This window comes from Gigantopelta aegis, unplaced genomic scaffold (assembly GCF_016097555.1).
Source record: "Gigantopelta aegis isolate Gae_Host unplaced genomic scaffold, Gae_host_genome ctg6606_pilon_pilon, whole genome shotgun sequence".
NCBI classification, from domain to species: Eukaryota; Metazoa; Mollusca; class Gastropoda; order Neomphalida; family Peltospiridae; genus Gigantopelta; species Gigantopelta aegis.
The window spans coordinates 1-9,331 of NW_024535157.1; the positions used below are offsets into that span (position 1 = coordinate 1).

Consider the following 9,331-nt stretch of genomic DNA (forward strand, 5'->3'; position numbering starts at 1 on the left):
TATAGGGTTGCAAAACAAATCACTACCCATTTGTACATGGATTACAACTAATTTTGAAGGTACAATCATGGAAATACCTGATAAAAAGACCTCAGATTAGCACGTTTTTCACGAATATCTGTATAATTTTTGCCCGAATTTGAGGCTTATGACAATATGATATTGATGTACAGCTAACTTTAATCTCAAATACAATGAATGACGTTTTACTTACTCGTCACACCTGCCCGTGTTGCTGTTGAAGACCAGCTTGTGTTGACATGTTATCACGTTGGCCACGTGGTCCAGACAGTGAATGAACTCACGACAACCGCGATCGTAAGCTCCGTCGGGACGAGTTGAGCAGTCGACGCAAAATACTGAAGAACAATTAAATACAAGTGACTTGCCTTCAAACTGCATGTATGGTCATATTTACTGGCACCGTGTTTATCTTGCTTATGTACAGTTTATCTTTGAATTTTAACGTTTGGATTATAAAGCAGACAAATCGACTAAAGACATATTTTGAAAAAGAACATGTTTACTGATACGTTCTTACTATGGGTCTTACCTGCAAGTATTTTAGTGGGTGGGGTTTTGGGTTTTTTGTTTTGTTTATTTGTTGGGGTTGTTTTGGGGGTTTTTGTAAATACTTTCGGTTTGATTTGACGTGAAAAGAAACAGAAAACTGTTCTGGAAATAATAGAAAACATTGGTCAAGATATAAAGAAAACATTCAGCGAAATTGAAGAATGTTTTCTGCTCACGGCCTTGCTGCATTAAACAAAATGTAGCGGGTTTCCTCTGATGACTACGAGTCAGAATTACCAAATGTCTAACATCCAATAGTCGGTGATTAATTAATCAATGTGCTCTAGAGGTGTCGGTAAACAAAACAAACTTCTTCTTCTGCTCACAGAGTTTAATATTATAAAACTGTTTTATCTTACATACAAAGAAAACTGACCTTCATCTTTCAGACACTGATAAACAAAGTATTAACCCAAATATAGAGATTAATGGAATAAACTAATCGAAAGAAAATATAATTTCAAACTCTGTGAGCAGACCAATCTAATTAAAATTAGCTCCACTATTACATGTGGATCTAACAGCAGCCACCGACCTCGGTGGCATCGTGGTTAGGCCATCGGTCTACAGGCTGGTAGGTACTGGGTTCGGATCGCAGTCGAGGCATGGGATTTTTAATCCAGATACCGACTCCAAACCCTGAGTGAGTGCTCCGCAAGGCTCAATGGGTAGGTGTAAACCACTTACACCGACCAGTGATCCATAACTGGTTCAACAAATTCCATGGTTTGTGCTATCCTGCCTGTGGGAAGTGCAAATAAAAGATCCCTTGCTGCCTGTCGTAAATAAGAGTAGGCTATGTAGGCGACAGCGGGTTTCCTCTAAAAAACAGTGTCAGAATGACCATATGTTTGACGTCCAATAGCCGATGATAAGATAAAAAAATCAATGTGCTCTAGTGGCGTCGTTAAATAAAACAAACTTTACTTTTTTACTAACAGCAGCCAGTTGGAGCTCATGTCCACCAATCAAAACCTTGCTTGCAGAATCATGCCAGTGATTTAAAAATAATTTGAAAACATTCCGAATTATCCTGAGGGTATACGACATGTTTCGTGTGAATTACGTGAATGCCTTAAAACATGTTTTATTTTATAAAATAAATAATTTTTAATGTAAAATTGAAGACTGATAACCCATCCCGTACGTATTGGTATGGTTCGCTGTACTGCGGCCACTAAAATAGACTTGCCCGATATTTTTAGAATTTGTATGCTCCCAAATAACGTTATAAAAGGCGAAGTGTGATTGGTCAATGTTTAAATTATTATTTACAGACGAAATGTTACCTGGACATTGGAGACTACGCAGTGTTGTTAGCAATCTGATTAAAATTAGTTCTACTGGTCTAAATAAGGCATTCGTAATTCACATGAAACATATCATATACCCTCAGGATAATTCGGAATATTTTCAAATTATTTTCAAATCACTGGCATGATTCTGCAAGTAAGGTTTTGATTGGTGGACATGAGCTCCAACTGGCTGCTGTTAGATCCACATGTAATAGTGGAGCTAATTTTAATTAGATTGTGAGCAGACGACATTCCTTTCCATGAGTGAGTATTCCGGTTTTATTTATATATTGACAAATGTTTTTACAAATTGCACCTTAAAGTAGAACTTTTTCTTTTCTTTTTATGTCAAACCAACCTGCAATTATTGAAAAAACAACTTAAATTGTTTCCTTATACGAGGTATAATTGTAAATATATCATGTCAAACAGTAAATAGTACTTTAAAATATTAGTGCTCGTGTTTATGATGTATGGCGACAGTGTAGTACACTATTGTATCATTTAGATATTTTCAATGTGTAGATTTATATCAACGTATTAAAGGGTCATTCCTGAGTTTGCTGCAATTTTTAAGATGTTATCGAGTAACAGAGACTTTTTAAGGATTGCAATTACATATCAAATATATTTTTCTTCATAAAATATTAGTGGCTGCATATTAAACCTCTTTCTAATCGTTCTAATATTTGTACTAGGTTAAATTTCATTTTATTTCCTAAATATAATTGTTTGGTACGTACGAAATTATTTGAAGACAAAATTCAGTTTGGGCTTCTTACAAATATTAAGACAACCAGAAATACATTGAATATACAGACACTGATATTCTAAACAAGAAAATATATTCAATATGTAAGTTAAATTGTAGAAATATGTTATTAGTCGGAAACATCTTACAATGCAGCAAACTCAGGAATGTCCCTTTAAACGTTTGTGCATTTAACTTGATTAATTTATAATAAAGTTAAAATACCTGCTGGGAAAAGCACGACGAGAACGGTAAAAGCGAGGACGTGCATGTCTGTAGAACTTAGTCAAGTCCGATATCTAACTGATAACACTTCAGGCGAATGCTCAGTTTATAGTATGAGACACGACTTCACGACAACTGTAATCGTTTCTTAACGCCAGGGTCACTAGGGAGCATTTCTTCTCTTAACCCTGGTTCCCATAAACTCTGTGACATGCTGCAGGTTGCCGGAAGCCAAGCGGGATTGTCGTAGACCAGACGCAGGCGGTGTGTTCTTACAGAGTCGTAAATGGCGTATACCTATAGGTTAAACAATATTTTGAGTAATTGAGTGTGTGAAAGGAAAAGAAAGGAATGTTTTGTTTAATGATAACGCTGCACATTGATTTCCCTCCCTCTACTCGCAACACTAGGACACGGCGATAGAACAACAATACGTTAAATATGGGCTTAAACTAATAAGTTGCCCACCTAACTACAATACAGTAAAGTACTCTTATAACGAACCTGAAGGGACCATCATAGTTAATTCGTTATATCAGTAGTTCGTTGTACACATTTGCATAAGTTGGTTATTAATATACAGGGAGATAAAACGGGACTTTACGATCAGTTCGTTCTATGCAGTAGTTTGTTCTAAGCACGTTCGTTATTAGCCCGAGTACTCTGACTGTAAGAGAGCTAGACGGACATTTGGACATAAACACGCTCTCATTACAGTCAGAGACCAACCTATGTCTCTTTTTGGCAATTCCTGACTATCAAACGGTAGGCAACGAGTCCCGCTCTAATACCACAACAATCCTATGTTTGACGTCAAATACCTTTACATCAATCATTTTCGGGTTAAGTGATACAAAAAAATCCACATATTAATCACTAATACACTTACTACAGAAAGAAACCCGACAGCACCCACATTCAGCTACGCTTCGTGACACTCCGTCGCAACAATTGCAAAGCTCGGCGATCTATTTCGAGACGTAGACCACGTGATCGCGCACTGGGCGATTCCGCCCTGTGCAGCAGTTACAGGGGCCGTCTCATATCAAGCGAAGTTACAACATGGAAGAGTTGGCTAATGCGGTTTTGGATGAATTTGGATTTCATTACGTCATTAAACCAAAACAATTACACATTATTGATTCCATTTTGAATTTGAAGGATACATTTGGGTGTTATCGACAGGATACGGCAAAAGTATGTGCTACGTACTGCCTCCTCTTATGAAAGATAAAGTAAGTAGTAATTTAATTTGATTATTTTATGTTTTATGAATTAGTCATTAGTACAGTAGTAGAGTGTGTGTGTGGGTTTTTTTTTTTTCAACAATTACGTAACGCTCTTGAGGGGATGGGGTATCATAAGATGTATTCCGAGGCGTTAAGGGGAAGGATGGCAATGCTTGTTACTGCAAAATCAAAATTGAATCGGTGCATAGCTCATTCGATCTTTAAAACTTATCTTATAGTTGTTTTGCTATTCAGATCAAACTAAAAAATATTGAAATTTGTTTTGTTCAACGACACCACTAGAGCACATTGATTAATTAATCACTAGCTATTGGATGTCAAACATTTGGTAACTCTGATATGAGTATTGGAGAAGAAACCCGCTACATTAGCAATGGATCTTTTATATGTACTTTCCCACAGGCCACTGACCAGTTCTGGTGCATTAGTTGGAACGACAAAGAAATCAATTGGTTGAATGGATCCATCGAGGTTGTTCGATCCTGCGACGCGAACACTCAAACGACTGAACTGAAACCCACTCCCTAAGAAATATGCGGAAATGACTCAAATGTGAAACTGTGGTGTAATATCTCATTAAAAAGCAAAAAGAAAAATAAAGAAGAAAAAGGCGGTAGGATACTAGTAAATTAAGTAATAAAAATAGTTCAAATTTTGTTTTGGGTTGGTTGTAAGTATTCTGTTTGCTTAATAACTAATTTCATATGAACGATCGTTTTATCCAAGCAAATGTAAATCACATATATGTATAGTAGTTAATAATTATTGACAATGAATTAACCTACGTAGAACACAGCCCAATTGTTTTCAACAACTGAACAAAGACCGATTCTGTAACACAATACTCAATGATCAGTTGTAGACAGGAGTTCCGTCATAGTAGACAAGCTGACGCCTAGGGACCGATGGCGATGAGTTTCGCCGTATGCATGTATGGCCACAAATGACTGCCAGGTCCGATGTCGGGAATTAACCTGCTTATATCAGTTTGATGTTCAAGTACGCTACCACGATTTCTGATCAGGGCCACAAACTGTACTCAGAACGAGAGGGGGTGTGGGAGTTTTAAAAAAAGGTTTAGAACTTTTTTCAGCGTAGAATGTAGCCACAATTAATGAGATTACCCATCGATACGCATTGGCAGTTAACAGTACGACAATGATATTTGTCGCTGATTTACAAGTTCTTTTTTGACTGACGATTTGTTTATGAAAATAATAACCGCTTGACATGAGACGGCCCCTGTAACTGCTGCACAAGGCGGAATCGCCCAGTGCGCGATCACGTGGTCTACGTCTCGAAATAGATCGCCGAGCTTTGCAATTGTTGCGACGGAGTGTCACGAAGCGTAGCTGAATGTGGGTGCTGTCGGGTTTCTTTCTGTAGTAAGTGTATTAGTGATTAATATGTGGATTTTTTTGTATCACTTAACTCGAAAATGATTGATGTAAAGGTATTTGACGTCAAACATAGGATTGTTGTGGTATTAGAGCGGGACTCGTTGCCTACCGTTTGGTAGTCAGGAATTGCCAAAAAAAGACATAGGTTGGTCTCTGACTGTAATGAGAGCGTGTTTATGTCCAAATGTCCGTCTAGCTCTCTTACAGTCAGAGTACTCGGGCTAGTTCGTTATAAGTGTACTTTACTATATGTTTAAGTAGGAATTTATACACCTTTATTTACTAACATTCCCCGAGTAATATGTACATTTAGAACTGACAATGTTAAACCACTCATTAAAAACTGTAATATAGATGTTGGTGATGAGTTTCATTACATTTTTAATTGCCAATCTCTATATATCGAGAGAAACTATATATCTAGCTATTATATAAAAGGAGCAAATAATTTTACATTTTCCCCATGTACAATGTATTTCCATTTTGTATAAGTAAAAATATATACTAAAGTACTGTCGGAAATAGAATAAAAATGATTTTCGTCGATTATTTTTTTCATATTAATCTGACAAGTAAATATTTTGTAAATATCTTTTTAATGATACTCTATCTAATTTAGCAGTTTTTGAGGCTCTCAGTGATGTACGGGGTGATGTTTACTCTTGAAATTAAAAGAAAGATGTCGGTAAACAGGTGATTTGTGCACTTTATTGGAACCATCGGTATTGTCTTCCTCTAAAGGTGACAAGATGCATTCAAAGTCGCTGTAGACCACGAGGGGAACCCTGTCCGTTTTAGACATGTGACCTAAGCCAAATTGTCTCGTCGTCTTGTCTGGTTCGGGCATTTTAGTTTTTTGAGCTTTGTGATAGCAATATGATTTGTGATTCGAAAGGCGATCGCAATATGATTTGTGATTCGAAAGGCGATCTTCCGAACTGAATATCCACGGACATTTGCGACAGATGTATTTATTGTTGTGGTTTCTCACCAATGCAGCCAATGAGGTGATCAAGACGTAATGAGACGTGTCTTCTGTATTTATAAATAAAAGGTCGATGTGACGCTTTGGGTCAACGTGTGACACACTGTCACTGATTTTTAGGGGAAAGATTAAATTTTCTTCGTCGTCTTTTTTTTCTTTTGGACTAGCCATACACGTTAATACTGAAATCATTCGCTTTTTCGAATTTACCCACATTTTTTAAAGCCATTGGGAATTTAAATCCTTCTAAGTGCAGTTCGGATATGTGTTGAATGTAATTATCTGGGAGATCCTTATGAGATGTAGATGAGGGGTGCAAATGAGCCAAAATGGCATAGATGAAACATTTGTCATCATCTAAATTCCTAATGTTAAGGCTTTTTTTCTTCCGTAATTCGGAAGGTAGAGGTAAGTAAGAACTTCTGCGAAAAGGCTGAAACATAGTCACAGTCAATTTAACAGTCAATACCTCTTCGAAATCCAAACCGGAATAATCCCCTTCAAAATTATCCATGTCAATCATAATTTTGTGAAATGCTTCGACGTACATCATGTTCAAATCGTCGGATGCAGTAGCCGGAGTCATTTTACTCCTAAAATAAGGTTCTGTGTATGTCTTTTCACCACTGGGTGATAATTCACTAATTTTAAATTGGGTACATATGCCCCACTTGATCGAACGTTTGGAATCTATTTTTGTTTCTAAATGCCGAAAGATCTCGTGTTGAATTTTTAGTAAGTAAAATATAGGATCGGCTCCCTCTTGACCACGAGGAACGAAATCAAACTCCCCCACCTGTCCGTTAATGGCTTGACGAGAGCACCCATTTGCTTGTCTGTTGGACCTCTTTGGTTTTGGTTCTCCCCCGCCCCCTCCTTGCTGAGCGGGACGTTTCAGATGTTTATGTTTTGTATGTGTCGTGAGTGCTTTGACAGATGGGAATTGTTTTTCACAAACGCGACATGTAAAAGATTGATTAGAAGAAGTGGAAGCATGAATATCAGAAGCTAGGCAGGTAGAAATGTGTTTTCTGTAGCGGTCAAAGGATGGTAGGACCAGGCTACAGGTCTGACACGTCAAACTATCTCTATCGTTTAAATGATAAGTTTTCTTGTGTAACTTTAAATAATCCTGACGTTTAAAAGTTTTCTGACATTGATCACACGAAAAACACTGTTCTACAGGTCCACAATTAGCTTGGTGTTTAATTAATTATCGTTTTGAACCATATGTTTTGCGACAAAACTCACAGATGTACACAGGGGTGGTGAAAGAATTTTGAGACATGATTTTTAAAAAGAAATGTAAATTTTAAAAACGCTCTGTGCGATAACAAACAGGAAGATGGTAATGCTGAAAAAGAACAACAAGTCTTGTGAATATATGTTGACATCTAATGCTAACATGCAGGGTAAATAACATTAAAGAGTAAATATTTAATCCAAACATTTCTAAAGTACTAACAAACAAAAATCAATTTTATTAAACATATACTTCCAAGCAAACAGTATTTCTTGTGAAAACAAAATAGAAACAGCATCTTTCACAAACATTTTTTTTTTCGCAATTTATTTTTTAAAGTTATAATTATTAATTTAATTTTTATTACTAAAACATTCTTACCTGATATTCAAAGGAATATTCACAAAAATCCAGAATTAATCGGACAAAATGTCTCTGTGTTGCTGCACTGAAAAAGAAAAGCACAACACAGACGTCGGTGTTAATCCTCTGAAAACTGAATGAAAACTGCGCCAATTTTTCTTCTCCCACGCTATTAAATGCAAAAACCTGTATGTGTATTTACGAGATACATCCGATTGGTAAAAAAAATAAGACGATGAATCCGATACAAGCCAAGTTAAATTCAGCCGTAACCAGACGAGTCTATGATATATTCAAACGAGGGGTGTGAACGGACGAGTCTAACACGTATATCTTTGTTCATTCCTATTTTAAATGGAAATACCGCATTCAACATCACGTCCCATGTGGCTACTCTTATCAAATTGTCTGTCGGGACCCTAGTATCCACTCTTTCGATTTAAAGAAGTTCAGTGGGGAACATGCTGCCCACCATTTCATGGAAAGCATTTTGGCAGATTATCAGGAGATCTTGGAAGACCCGGTCCCTGTGCGTTTAACGCAGTGGGATAAACAACTCATCGATTGCACGACTGTGTATTATTTGTGCGGGGACGAAATAGAACGTGACCGACATATAGACCACGACCACCTGACGGGTGAATTCAGGGGAGTGTGTTATTCATACTGCAATGTTAATTATAAAGAGTGTAAATTTGTCCCCGTGGTTTGTCACAGTGCATCTCGGTACGACAACCACTTGTTTTTGCAAGCGGCCGAATTGTTTTCCGGAAGCGAACTTAAATGTATTCCCAATAATTCGGAACACTTTCTCATGTTTGAAATTGATGGTCTTCGGTTTTTAGACAGTTATAACTTTTTAAACACCAGCTTGCAAACATTGGCCAACAATTTGAGAAGTAAAGGCCGAGACCAATTCAAATATCTTCGTGATCACTTTCCTAATCACGTGGACTTGCTCACCCGCAAACTTCCCTATTTTTTACGAATATGTGGACAGTTTTGAAAAACTAGAAGAAACGGTCTTCCCCAGTCGGGATGAGTTTTATTCCTCTCTGACAGAAGAGACCGTGACCGAAGAAGAATATCTGTTTGCACGTGGGATATGGGACACGTTTCATTGTCAGTCTCTCCGAGAGTTCATGGAGCTTTACGTCTTTGTAGACACGTTGATCTTAACGGATGTCATGGAAGCGTTCCGTGACATGTGTTTGCAATATTACGAGTTAGATCCCCTCCATCATTA

At 37.3% G+C, this 9,331-nt stretch overlaps 1 long non-coding RNA gene across 1 annotated transcript; it reads right to left on the bottom strand.

The window, feature by feature from the left end:
- Positions 1-220: 220 nt before the first annotated feature.
- LOC121366680 lies at positions 221-8,255 on the bottom strand. The gene is made up of 3 exons (XR_005957201.1): positions 8,104-8,255; positions 2,845-3,141; positions 221-359 (listed from the first exon to the last, which is right to left on the bottom strand). It is a non-coding gene; the product is annotated as an uncharacterized LOC121366680 (long non-coding RNA).
- Between the last annotated feature and the right edge of the window lie 1,076 nt (positions 8,256-9,331).